Here is a 14,598-nt window from a genome sequence, read left to right on the forward strand (position 1 = left end):
CAAACCCTATGAGGTTTATATGCCTCTTGTGCAGAATATAACGAGGCAGCTTAATTCAGTTCTTAGAGAAAGAAGAGAACAAAGAGGCCAAGGACAGCCACTGGCAGGTGCCAGGGCAGACTATGGCCTCTCTGGCATGCATGGGAATTACCTGCTGTAACGTTCACAGCATCTTCCTCCCTATTGTGAATTCATGGATTCAGGTTAAGGCCAGAGTCTTAGAATTTTGCAAACTAAATCAGGTTGTTAGAATAGGCAGCCAAGATTGAGGGCCACTTGCCTGGCGTCTTTGATCTATTGGTCATCTTGCCTGAAGTTTCACTCAGAAGCATAGCAGCCTCTTTCAGAGCAAAAGTGTCTTTTTCCACTCATTTGGAATCAGAGACCACATTCCCAATACCTTATTGTATGCACAAGCTCTCAAGAGAGGAAATGGTAGAACTCCAAAGAAGATGAAGTCTGGGGTGTCGAGAAGCCTAACCAGAACACTTTACTGGCGTGGTGTACTGCATGAGGCACAAAAACCCTGCACCCCAGACACAGAGAGAAAGCCCACAGTTTCCCCAGTGAGTTGCTTTATCTCTTCAGTCACAGCATCTTCACCGTACCATGAGATTAGACTCACTGGACAGTCTCTAAACTCCTTCTTTAAACATGTGTAAATTCACAGTGTTTCATTCAATGCATCTGAATACTTTCATCTGTACTAACTAGTTCTTCCAAATACAAAATAGAAGCAAGACACACCTCCAGGGGGCCTGACTTGTAACTGACCCATCTTATAAATAACAAACTGAAACTGGCAGAACTCATCCCACCTATGCACAAGGATTTCCTTTAGTGACTAATTTATCTTGTAGAAAGAATAATTTTATTACTACCATTACCGTCTTATTACCTTTAGACAAATCATTAATAGTCAACTCTATCATTTAACAATATTTATAGTACTTTAATTTTTACTCCCTAAAATACACATAGAGAAATAGAAATACAAACATACACACACACACACACACACACACACACACACATACACACAAATAGAACATAGCATTTCAGCAGCAGCTGATCAATGTCACCATCAATATCAGCTATTCATTTTTACTGAATACCTATGATAATTTCTACTCTCAGAAAGTTTCCAGTTTAATAAGAGTGAGAGGGAATAGAACATGCATTCAGAGAGATACATAGCCACACATACCATACAGTGGCAACTCTCAAAGTCTAAGCCAGAGAACTCCAGGGGACCCAGAGACTCTGATGCTCCAACAAGGAAACGGTTTCCATAATAATACCACACTAACTGAAGGGGGGTGCTTTTTGTAATGTACTTTCCAGGTTTGTGGCTTGCTGGCATAGACTAAGCTCCTTGGCATGGTATATTCTTCTTAGCTGTTTTTTACTTAACCAGGTTTTACCTATTTGACCAAGACTAATGGTAACTTCTTCCATCAGAACTTTCCAGATCTGCAATCCCTTTTCTCAGTCACCCAAAGAGAGACTAACAGTACCTGGCTGGCAGGTACCAAGTACTATTGTAAGGGCTTTGTATTACATGTCATCTCTCATTCATATGACTTCCTTATCCCCTCTCCCTCATGGTATGTTCTTGTTTGCAATATAGTTTCTGAAATATAGGCTATCACCTCTACTTAGTTATAGGTTTCTTGAAAGACCTATGCCTACTTTAACTTGTGTCCTAAAAACTGATAAATGAATTAATACAGAATTTCAAAATAGGATTTTGACATGAACTGGATAGTTCAAAGGAAACACTTACCCTGAAGAAACTTAATCTAAAAAGGTAACATTTGAGGTAGATCTTAAAGGCATGGGACAGGACTGCTCCCACCAGGAGGCTAGAAGTAGCAATAACATGATCAGGGCACAAAATTAGGACTTCTCAAAGTGCATTCAAACAAACAAGAAGAAAGCAACAGGAAAATTAGCATTAATAAGATTTATATGAGGAGGCGTAAAGGTGCAAATAAAGGAGTTTAAATATTTTGATGAAGTTTTCTTTGTAGACTTTATTTGAAGAAATTCTCACATTAAGTCAGCTGGTCCTGAAGATGAGGAAGAAAGAATGATTAATATTCTGTAGCTTGCTTCCTAATAAGAAAACTCAGCATTAAATGTAAAACTAGCACCTTAAATAAAGATTACTTCCTACATAAGTAAAGCTCATCTTGGTCTTGTATTAAAAGACGTAATGTTTGGCTATCAAACACATAATACATTCTTAAAAATAATGTAAACTCAAATGTCAAGATGTTTATGGCTTTTTAAAACAAATTATGTTACTGGATCTAATAAAAATAACATCTGTTTTTTTAATCTGTCTTCACAAAATAAGTATTTGAAATAAACACTAAGCACTTCCCTGAGTAATTTTTTCTGAGTACTTTTTCTCTATAAACAAGAATAATATTTTCCTAAGAGATACACCATAGTTTCCATCCTCACATGAGATTCTGAAAACATCTTCAGACATCTTGAAAAGTCAAAATATTATAATCATATAACCAAGTCTGTAAGATATCAGTGATATATTTCTAATTGGCCTCTCCCTTTTGCAAGCATACACACATATGCACACTCATGCACACTTACGCACATACCTACCAGAAAGGAAAGAAAGCCAGCACCTCACCTTGCTAGAGTGGACTCAGGAGTGAGAGGCAGAGCTCTGACTTCAGTACTAGGAAAGAAAACAAAGCATGGACACATCACCCCTGTCTTGCAGGTGTCAATTCCAAGCCACCAACCTGTCCAGTGTGTTTTGTTTCTTTTGTGTTTGTTTTGGTGATGTAACAATAACAACAGCTATTAAAGGGTAGAAAGGGGGTACTTTAAGTGAAATAGGAAGCCTCCAGGGAATGCAGAAGCATGGGCTCTCAGTAGCTGAATAACAGGACCGTGAAGCTGTGAGTTTTCTTATGCACAGTTTAGATATGGAGAACTGCAATGATAAATTTAGTAATTAGGGAAAGCATTTCCTGCACAGGGTCATCCATTGTAGCCATTTTCTTATAACCAGTTCATCAAAACACTTTTGTAACAGGTCACAAGCCCGTAAAGAAAAATAAGCTGATAATATTAATCTATTGGGATTCTCTTTTGTCAATGTAAAGGAATTTTACAAATGAATCCTATAAGCACACATTTGCCACTTCCTAAACCAAGTTTTTTCTTAGACTGAGGCTCTGTGATGGAGTCCATTTGTATTGTCGTGTACACACACACACACACACACACACACACACACACGTCATGGGGGCAGCAGACAGACAGCAGAAAGAGCCATGGGTTGATAGACAGAAACCTCAGGAGCCTGTTATGAGTGTTTACCTAATTGTAAGGCACAGGCAAAGTCACACAGTTTTTCTGTACCCCAGTTTCCTTTTTTATAAGATTGTAATAATATTATGTCCACCTGCCTCAGGGGATCACAGCGATACCCCAAAAGATGACATACAGGAAAATATTTTGTAAGAAGGTATTATTTTCATAAATTATTTAAATATATGTCTTATGAGAGCTCAGTTTCAATAAGAGTTATCTTTGTTAGGCAAAAGTTGAATTATGAAACTAAAAGTACAACTTTCCATATGATGTGGAGTTTCCTGTTCTGTTTTACAGGGCCGTGTCCCAGATGGGCAACTATTTATTACCGTATGACCAAGCGTTGATTGCTGTTATTAGGACACGAAAATATTGGCAAAGCCGAATCCCTGTTGTGAAATAGAAGGACCATGAACACCCCAAGTGTGGTGGGTCATCCTCCTTCATTCATGGTTCGAGTAGCTGAGAAGACTAAGGATAATTTTGACAAAATGATTAAAGGTGGGACTAGGAGGTTAAATATTACCTTACTGATGAATCTGCTCTCTAGATTTCCCTGCTGGCATTGAGAGATCATGCCGAGACCTGGACTTTGATGCAACCATGAGGCTGACCCAAGGCAAGGCAGAAGGAAAGCAGATCCTCCACCCTAGGGCACCACCCTTTGGTGCCGCTGGGCTCCGTTCCAGGTGCCTACCTGCCGCTGCCCTGACCTAGAACCTCGGAACGCCCCGGGCCTGAGCTAGGACTGCCCTCCAGATTCATCCCTGCCTGCCTGGCCTCCCTTTGGCAGCACAGAGACTAAAACTGGAACCACACAGAGAACATTAGCATGGCCTCTGTACATTCGGGCCCACTGCAGGCTCCCTTTCCCTCCCAACAAGTCTCTCATTATCTGTAAATTGCTCCTTCTGAAGTCAGGTTTCCTGTACTTTGTACAAGCGCCATTCAACTTGACTGATCGACTGAATCCAAGGCAGTCAGCTGACATGGCCTCTGTGGCCTGTCATGCTAGGGAGCGCCTGAACTGTTACATGGGCACAGTGATTTCTGACCTTACAGAAACACGAGGAAAACTAGAAATCCAGGATGATTCTATTTAAAAATCTTTACTTTATAACTTTTGGCAAGTAAATCAAAGCTATTTTCTGAGTTTTAAAAAGTGTTTTCAACTCTAAGTTGATAAAATGAAAAACATACACAAGCCATATTCAGACAACAGAAACAATCTGTTGATGGACTACTTTTCTGTTATAAAACCTGCTTATGGTGACTATTTCAGGTTACCTTGGAAGAAAAGGTGACCCACGGCTAAGAGGAGGAGAAATTTTTGGAAATCAGGTCTTTATGGCTCCTCTTGATTACTGACAAATCCAGGTGACACTGTACTAAAGTTTTTGTAAATTTTAACTGCAGCAGACACCAGGCTGCTGCTCCACAGAATGCTTCAGAGCTCCTCCCCCACACTCTGACAGTCTGGAGTCTTTGGGTAAAGAGAGAACACAGATGAGTGGGCAGGAAATCAACACACAGTGCTATGCCCAGAGGAGGAAGTAAGAGGGCATTTGGCAAGTTATGGGTAAAGACAGAAGAAAAGAGTTCATTATGTCCAGTTAATCAAAAAGATTTTCTCTCATTGAGAGAATCAGCATTTACTCTAGGAGAGATTTGGAGATCATGTTGTTCTGTCTCCTCATTTTTCAGAGAAAAAGAGACCTATCCAGAGAGTCTTCTAAATGCAACAACACCAACACCACCTGCACTGTTTACTATCCAAGACAAAGGCTTTGGAGAAATGTGTGGTCCTCTTGCCTTACATCCTCCACGTAAGTATGGACTTTGCTGTATGCTGCATAATTGTCAGGCCCTGCAGTTCTCAGAAACAGAGGTCAAGAGATACTGTCAGTGACCAATATATTACTCTATCACTGATTATAATACCAACACCCAATAATTGTTTCCATTTCAACCAGGAAACTGGCTGAGTGTGACAAATGTGCCCTTGCTAGTCAAGAGGACTCTGGAAAGCTTTGCTCTGTTTTGTACAACTTCTGAAAACCAAAAAATGACTCATTTGGATTTGATTTAATTACCTTAGAGAAACCACCTTTGAAACCAGTGAGCCTATGAAATGCAAACAGGAATTCCACTAGTTTGGAAGTAAGCCATAAAAGACTTTCCTTAAAGAGAGCCAGTCTGTCCACAACCATGGAGAAAGCAAGGTCTAAAGTTCATACATCAGTCCGTGAGATCTGTCTGGCAGTTCTGCCATGACTGGGGAAGGAGCCACTCTTCTTATGTAATAGGAAGCAAGCTTACAACACAGGGCACCGAGAGTGGCTCCCAGTGAAAGCCACATGTGTTGTGTGGTGCCGGTCTCCTACAGGAACTGGTTTAGCAGTGGTGAACTGCTGTGTTAGCACTGTGTTTCACTAGGAGAGCTTTATAGATCTTTCACTGTTACTCCAGAGAAGCAAAGATTATTAAGTCAGTACCCATCACCCCAGTTAACCAATGGAAAACATGGGGCAAGCACTGGCCTTTGCCAGCTCCACTTGAACATGAGTCAGCTGGAAGCATCATGCCCAGGACATTATACCCTTGCTCCTAGGCCATGGGGGCCCCTAACTTGACTCCAGATCTGGGAAGAATTGATTTGGGTTGGGTTAGTTACTTCTTAAGGACAGGGAGTTGGTGTAGGTAGGCGCTATCATTTCAAATATGCATGTTTTGACCTTAAATTGTGGCATTCCAGGATGTTTTTTTTGTTTTCCAGGGGTTTTTTCCCGCTTTTTAAAACCATTTTAGGATTGCATTCTACAATTTTTAGTGTAACTTATAATGGAAATATTTTTAGCTCATTCAGGCACCATCTGTATCACTTAGCAAAATCACCATTTCAGAGTAGTAAATAAATGTACTCTCAGGGGTGCAGCATGGCTAAAGACACACAGCAGTTATTACTTCTACCCACAAGGAACAAGCCTCTTACTTGTTATCACATGCTCAAAGGTAAGTTTTGCAGAGGGGGAAAAAATACTGTGCCATGCCCTAGAAAATTCTTCCTGTTCATACAATAGAAGATTAAGAACATTTTCTCACAGGTCAAACACAATATTAAAAAGCATTTGTTTAACCAAAGTAAAGTATTTGCTTTAACATTAAGAAACATTTTCATATAATTAATGTACTCCTTACAATAACCTTTGTTTTACAGATAAAGCACCTTAGGCTCAAGGATGTTAAGTAACTTGCTGGTAGCTCCTAAAAGCCTGAATGTGCTTCCAACTTTAGCATCCTTCCAACACATTCTCTTCCCCCACCCTATCTCTATTTAGAAGAGAATCAGCATTTCTCCAGCTAGTATGTATCTCTAATTAGGACACAAATGTCTTCAACTTCTTTTCCCCAACAAGACTTTTTCTCTGCACTTAATTTTTGGTAAAATATAACTCTTAATATAATGTATGTTCCTTCTTCATTACATTCTCCTTGAACCAAGCACAGTAACCGTATTTTACTGCAGTAGATACTGGTGAAAAGGAAGGCAGGAGCTTGGAAGGGAGGGGAGGAGGACGAGAGACAGATGACAGGAGGGAATCAGAAAAAATTCATCTTCTCTCACTACCATGCCTAATTGTCTGTAAGTGTAAATGTACACACACATGCTCTGTATTCTGATGCAAAAGAAATGCCAATCGGTAATCCCACCCTGAAGAAAACAATAATACAGCAAAAAGATTACCAATGTATCCACTAGAGAAGAAGACACGGCGGGAAACACTGTTCAAGTGGGTGGTGTAGAATCAGCTAGGAGTAGTGAGCCAGGGAAGGTGCTGAGGAATGTGGGGTCCCTCGGCTCCCAAAGCTACCGAGGTCTGTTTAGGGGCCAGGAAAGAGTATCTTTGTCCTGTATGCAAACTGATACAGAGGAGACTTAATTCCTCATGTTTTATGTGCCTTACGTGCAAACCCCAAAGGTGACAGTGGCTATTCCGTGGGCATGAAGTGATTCCATGAGTCATGGCTAGAATGTCAAAGGACTTCTCAGTCAGGAAATAGTCTCTGACTTGGTGTTTATGATCAACAGCTCAAACAAACAGAAGTCTAAAGAGCAAGCAAGCCAGCACAAAGCCCTGGCCCCTGAGCCACAGGCAGCAGGCTCCATTTACTATAAATGCTCTCAGCCAAACCAGGGCTTTCATCATTGCTGTGAAGCATATAACTTCCTGACAGTCACCCTGCTCTCCGCTCCACACTGCACTCAAAGGGGCTTCAGCAACAGAATGCACTCACAAAAGGAGATCTTCAGAAAATAACGATTTGTGGAGTGAATTTGTCATCTCCAGTTAAAATATTGCAAAAATCGTAATCTAACTTGCCTACCAAATTCCCATTGGCTAGACTATGACATTTGGAGGTTGAAATTTAAAATGACATTCTTCACTAGAGGAAAGATGACTTTCATGATTTACATGGAAAAGCTTTTAAATGGTGAGTTTTATCTCCTGCTGAACAAAGTTATAACCTTAATAAGTCACTTAGTATTTTTCACCTCAGTTTTTTCGTGAGTATAATGTTTAAGTACAAAGAGGAAAACACACACAGAGAGAAAGGGAAGTGGTACATACAGAGAAAGAGCTTTATCAAAATAGGTTCCAAGTCCACTTACAATTTAGGTAACATTTGATTCTCAACACACAGGGCCTCACAGCCTCACCCTCTTAAAAGTGGCATGGAAGAAAGAAAAATGCCTTCTGTGTCTAGCTCACAGATTTGCCTGAGGGAGACAGGAGATGGTATGAAAGTGCTTCATAAAACTTAATGTGTTCTACAAATGAAAGGGATAATATTTTTTTATTGCAAATCATTGTTCTCGCGATTGGAGGAAGCTGGATCTTTAAACACAGTAATGGCCTAAACTCACGTTATAAGCTTAAATCTAAAAGTTAGTGCTGGGCCAGGGATATGGCTCAGTGGCACAGTGCCTCCCTGGCAAGTATAAGTGCATAAGTGCAAATCCTGGTTAAAAAAAAAAAAAAACAGTCAATGCCTTTAGTGAAAGAAGCATTATTTTTATTATTGTTGTTATTAAGAAGACAAGATAGTTCAGTGTTAACAATCTAAAGGAAACTCATAAGAGGGAGCTCCACCCTACAAAGGTAATTAAACCTTGTGATAATACAATTGATTGGGCAACTGAACTGCCTCATATTTGGAAGGTAGGCAGGTGATAGTGGCATAACTCACCCTTTTCTTAGTCTCAGGTACCCCTGCTACTGAGAACAACATCCATGCCCAAGTGGTAACTGCCAACATGGGTCAGCATCTCACCTCTGAGTAATAAGGAAGTCCACGACAGAGACCTGAAATCCCATGGTGAAATATCTACCCAAGGGTCTTGGATGCTCAAGGAGAGCTGCAGAAGAGCTAAACTTCAACAGATTTTGGTGCTTCCAGGCCAGAAGTTTTATACACATAAAAAGAAATACCTGTCTTACCTGAGTTGTAATAATCATAACAAGTATGAAGAGTCGTCAGTCAAAAACAATGATTAGACTGGGTTACCCTTGACTTTCCAAACATAATGCAGGGCAGAACTTTTCCTGAAAACCCTGAAGTTCAGATGTTTACAATTACAGGCAATGAGGCTCAAAGAGCCAGCCTCATGGATCACTTGTGTTTTATTTTTGGTTTTGTTTTCATTAGATGCAACACTGAGCTGAGCCATGTGCCTTCCCAGGAATTGCACAATCTCAGCTTTTAGAGATTGTGTTTCATGGTCATGGAAAAAAATAATTGGATTTAATAGGTTTTCACAATCATATTATCTACTTAACCTTCCAAGATCGTTACTCATTTAATTGTAAACCCCAAGAAAAGATCATAAGGTAGGGGCTATACTAGACAGCCATAACAATAAAGAAAAATTTTTTTCACAATTGTATATGTAATATACATTTCACAAATCTATATGTAATATCAAAAGTCAATTTTAAATGTTTTAACTTAAGCCCCTTGAATTTGAAATAATTGTGCTCTTTTGGTAATTATTCCCAATACAAAAATGGTACTTGCATGATAATGTTTATGTATTTATACACAAACATATATTTACCTATGACATTTATGTAGCTACTTAGAAACAGATCATATAGGTCAAAAGTGACATAATAAAGCCTCCAGCTGTGGGTAGCAAAGTTTTGTATTTTATTTTGTTCTGTGGCTTAGATGCAAATACTCTCCTTCCTTGTAAAAGAGTAACTCTAACTAGTGATTTCAAGGTCATTAAAGCCTTGTGCCCTGATAGGAGGTTGGACAGCACACAAAACACATCCTCCATGGGGTTAGGGTCCTGCAGGAACTGAATTCTCCATACCAAAACAGGTTATTTGGCTTGTTTAATTAGTTGTTCTATAAATTAGAGCTTCTTCAAGCTCCAGAAGAAGTTTCCCATCTTGACACTGTCTAAAGAAAAATCTTAAATGAAAAAATTATTCTCAATCTGGTTCTTATTCTCTCATTTATTTCTACAGGATTAAAGCAAAAATAAAAGCACTTTTTTTACTCCCAATACTGAGTGCACTATAATTGGATGCCTTGTTCCTGTTCCAAGCCAAGGCACTTGGATCCATGTTGCTTCTGCCAAGTTTTTTTTTTTTTCTCCAAGCTGCAATGTCCTTGTTTGTGTTCACTGCCAGTGTTCCAGGTTACTCTGTCAACCCAGGCTTGCATTGTCCCACATCCTCCCACAGAGCCCTTGCTTTGCTGTTGAGACAGACTCAGCAGCAGGAGTACAATACATCCATGAAGCACCTGAAACACCACCCTAAGACAATGAAAGCCAAGTGGTGGGTTAGCAGTAGAGCCTCCAGCTGAACAGGAGGCTGGCTGATGAAAGACAGTCACATTGGCGTGTAGCAAACGCTGTCTCTCTGACGTTCCTAAGAACAGGCTTTTCCCAATCTGACCCTGACCACTTTCCCTTCGTGCGCCTAGAACCTGACAAGCTAAGATAGTCACAGGTCTTGGGTCCTACTGCAGTGACTTTCTAGAGTAGCTTGATGAAGGAAAGCTAAAATAAAGTTTCCTTGGTCTGCCAGTTTATAAGTTTTTCTGTAAGTTGAAGTGGAACAAAAGAGAAGTGCTCTGTGTGTTCCTGATCAACCATTTCTTTCAGAGATATATGGACAGAAAGAGACTGTAGTGAGCTAAAATTTTAAAACTGATTTATTATATTAAATGTCTTTAAAATCTACTTCCTAATAGTTAATTCCTTAATGAGGTAGCTAACAGAAAAAAAAGTAGTTAAATTATGTTCTACTTGTCAGAAAAGATGTTTCAGTGAAAAGCCTTCTCTGTGAACACATAATATCAGTTACTCCACTGACACAACTGAAAAAGCATACCAGAAGACTCTTTACAGCCCACACCAGTGGTCACTGCACAGGCCCAGCACAGCCACAACCGGTTTCAGGCATCATCACCTCCCTGCTCCACTGGGCCACTCCCACGTGCAGCCAATACCCGAGTGGCTTGCTTCCCTGTGTGCCTCCCAGGGGATCGTGCCTGACCCCAAACTGACTGTGTAGTACTTGGGCATCAGCATTGCAGTGACAGAGCCACAACTAACAGCTCTCATCAGCACTGTTCATTCCAGGTCAGTCCATGCTGTAGTGGCTCAAAACGCCAGAAGCTTCTAGAACTACTCACCCTCGCTGAGGTTTCTCTAGGAAAAGGAAATTCCCCATTTCTGTACTGCCCACCTTCACCCACATGAAATGTTCTAGAAACTTTATTCTTACTATTGTAACAAGCATCTAAGCAGGATGACTTAGAAATGACTTTAATAATGTTGGCACTCATTTAAATTTTTTTTTTTTAAAAAGCTAACTGAGAACTGGTTCTGCAAAGTTCTGTTCTATGTGCAGAGCATCTAGAGATGAAAAGACAGGGGGACCAAAGGTGGGTGTTAACAGTCATCATTAAGGTCATCTAGCGCCTTTGTTCTGACTCCACGATCATTATTAAGCTCTCGGGTTATGCGGGCTGTAAAGCTCATCGGCATCCTGGCCTCATTTGATCTTCACAACAGTGTTTTCGGACAAGGGTTGCTCATGTTGTAGATGGAGAAACTAAAATGTGACCCCAAATCACAGAGCTAGTAAGTAGAAGACTCAAAAATCTAATTGAAAACTTGGACTGTACACCTACTCCATACATCACCTTGCCTCGTGAGGATCAAGGTGGAAAGTATTTTTCCAAGAAACCTCCGATAGTGACACAACACCAAACAAGTCTTGAACACCTACCATATGCAAAACCTGCCCTGGCCTCTGGAAAGAAGATGTAGCAGTATAAATGGGAGTGCAATATTATCCCTTCTCAAAGGTGTTCAGTGAAGGGAGAAAAAACCATGTATGTGAACAACTTCAAGTGCCTGGAGTCACATGCTCCCCTTCCTCAGGAGGAGGCTAGAACCCAGATCCTGGGAGGCTTGTGAGACTAAACAATAGGAGGGGAGAAGCAGAGGGAGGAAGCAGAAGAGAGAAACAGATATCTGACACTGATCGGCTCTGCAGTGATACAGGAAATTCTTGATCCTGTTAGGATCCCTGCTCTGTGAGCTGCACTCTGTATTTGAATTAAAAACTTCTTCCGGTTCTCTGTCCAGAGACCTCCAAGACAGTCAACTCCCTCCACAGCTCATCAGCAATATCATCCCTGGTATGAAAAATTTGGGAGGGGGTTAAACTACTCAGAATTCATCAAGCACATCTCTTTTTGCTTATGTTAACCACAGATACCTTATGTTGCTTCAACCAAAGGATTCTAGCCATTCTCTAATCTTCTAACAGTACAGCTCTAAACCAGCCTAGATGAACATCTGTATTTCCCTTACTACCTTATTACAATGAAAGAAACATCCCTTCTATCAAAAGCAAATCTGGACCCACCTCCTCCTACACTGCAGGCGCTCCACCCCTGTAATAGCTTCTCTTTCTGCATCCCCAGTCTCTCCCCACCTTCCGGATCACCGTGGAAGCCTATGGCAGGCTTCACTGTTGAAAACTGAAGGTGACCCCTGCTCTGCTCCCACACTCCCTGCTGTCACCGATCTTCTGTAGAGTGTCCTAGACGTGACGCTTCTGTTTCCTCACTTCTGTTTTCTCTTCAGCTCACTCTCATCTGCCTTCAGCCCCCCCAAAACCACTGATCCTGAAACCGCTCCCAGAATCCACTGCAGGCATCTTCCAAGTTGCCAAATGCATTGAATAGTCTCCTGTTCTTGTCTTAGCAAGCTTCTTAATACACTGGCCTAGTTGGATGCCTCTCCTTGTTGAAGGCTTTTCTCAAATCACCTGCAAGATTCTTCTGATGACAGGGCTGCTGCCATGAGATTTGTGACTGTTAAGAAGCTAACAGAACCAAGGGACAAAGATGGAGGCTCTTCTCATTCTTACAGAGTAGTACATGTGGTCTCCTTAAATAATTCAATTGTTTCATTCTCTTCATTCAGATTTTTCATAGAGTCCCCCCACCAGAGTAAAACCCACACTCTTTAAAACATCAAAGAAAACCCTCAGATAAGCTAGCCCCTTCCACATTCCCAATAGCAAAAATATTCTTGGAACATTTTGAAACATGAAGAGATATTGTTTTGCTCTATTTTTGAACTTTAGTTAAAATAGTACTTAGGACAGAGATTAAAAGACAGATAATTTATCAGCTGTTGAATCAAACAAATAGTTATACATAAAATGTATCACTATTAATGAGACTCAGAGAAAAATAAGTCCATGTCTATGCTGGTTGCTCACCAGTCTTTCAAACAAACCGTAACTGTCTCATTATTTGGTAGCAAATTGTTTCAGTTCTGCTGAATCCCAATCAAATGTTACATGAGACCTCTCTGTCTTGTAATATATTGGGCAGACGTGACCTCATAGAGTCCAATGTTTTATCCACATAAATTAAGATGAGGTTCAAGCCAGGGATGAACTTGTTGGCTGCCTGAAAGTCTGATGAAGCAGTTGCCTCAAACTACTGAGAAGAGTTAACTCCGAAAGCCGTCATGCTGTGTTTTAAATTGGATGGCAATCATACGCCTCTATTTCATTTTGCATTGTTGTCTTGTACCAAGACTCCCAGGAAAACGTGTCAACACTCATGATCAGATTTTCACAGGAACTGCTCCACCCCTTGAGTCTGTATTACATTTTCATGTATAGCTGCATTACTGTCTTTTGCAAAATTTGTAAAAATAATAGCAAGGACTGGCCTTTTCTGTCTGAAAACAGTGGCTGTCTGTGAGGTAGGTAAGTGCACGGAGGGTAGTGGTCTTTGAGGAGCAACAGAATTAAAGCTTCTCCAGTTTTTTTTCCCTGTTACAGTGGTCAGTAGTGGTGATTAACATGGATAGCCTTTTTCTGGATGGACATCACTTAACAAAAGCTATCCAGAAGGTTAATCCAGCCAAATATTCATCTGGATTTTATTAACTTGGTGTGGTTAGGAAAATAAAAGTGATTTCAAGAACAAAGTACAAAGCCATACACCAACTCCCCTTTTAAATAAAAATAGATATTTTAAAACTCAGTGATTTTTTTTTTAGCCTGTCTTTTCTCTCTTAAGTTAATTTGCTTGGTTATTTTATCTTCTTCCAACATTTTCTTCTCAAACATCTGGTACAACTGAATCGAAGGATTCTCCTTTGGTTCCTTTTTCTAAAGTGCATATAGATGTAGCTGGCTTGCTATAATCTGAAGTATCACTGTTGTATTTAAGAGTTCAAAAACTCACCATACAGTCACTTGAGCTCGTACTTCAGTGATTGGCTGAATCAGTGCAGGATACAAAAACAGTCAGCCGAATAATGAATCAACAGAAATTTGCTAAAAATTGCTAAGAGTTCAGCAATTACTTCAGCTCTGTAAAGTTTATGGAATAGTATCAGCTGGCCCCTTCTTCAGAGATGTTAGCTTAGTAGAGAAACAGGATCAATAGCAAACTTTGTCTCCTGCACCAGATCAGTTTTTAGTCCTCTGTTTTCATAAAATTTTTCTACCATTGAGCCTTAAAATAGCCAGAATCCTAAAACCAGCACACATCCCATATAAAAGTAAGGACTGGGCTTCCTGCTGATTCCTGTACCAGTCCCAGCACACAGGCAAGACTTAATGATTTTCACTTTGCGTCTTTCTGCTGTTTGGATATGGGTGTGTCTTCTCATCTTGGGGGAGGGGA

General features: G+C 40.4%; 2 long non-coding RNA genes across 4 annotated transcripts in view; one reads left to right on the forward strand and one right to left on the reverse strand.

Annotated features, from left to right (window-relative positions):
• The window catches only part of LOC134477060 (uncharacterized), a 262,057-nt gene that overhangs the window by 156,955 nt on the left and 90,504 nt on the right, over positions 1–14,598 (reverse strand). The gene's annotated exons all lie outside the window — the stretch shown is intronic.
• LOC134476775 (uncharacterized) lies at positions 4,930–9,924 on the forward strand. The gene is made up of 2 exons (XR_010048570.1): positions 4,930–5,177; positions 8,613–9,924. It is a non-coding gene; the product is annotated as an uncharacterized LOC134476775 (long non-coding RNA).

Source organism: Cavia porcellus, unplaced genomic scaffold (assembly GCF_034190915.1).
Source record: "Cavia porcellus strain 051 isolate PalLab524CR breed Dunkin Hartley unplaced genomic scaffold, mCavPor4.1 scaffold_7, whole genome shotgun sequence".
Taxonomy (NCBI): Eukaryota; Metazoa; Chordata; class Mammalia; order Rodentia; family Caviidae; genus Cavia; species Cavia porcellus.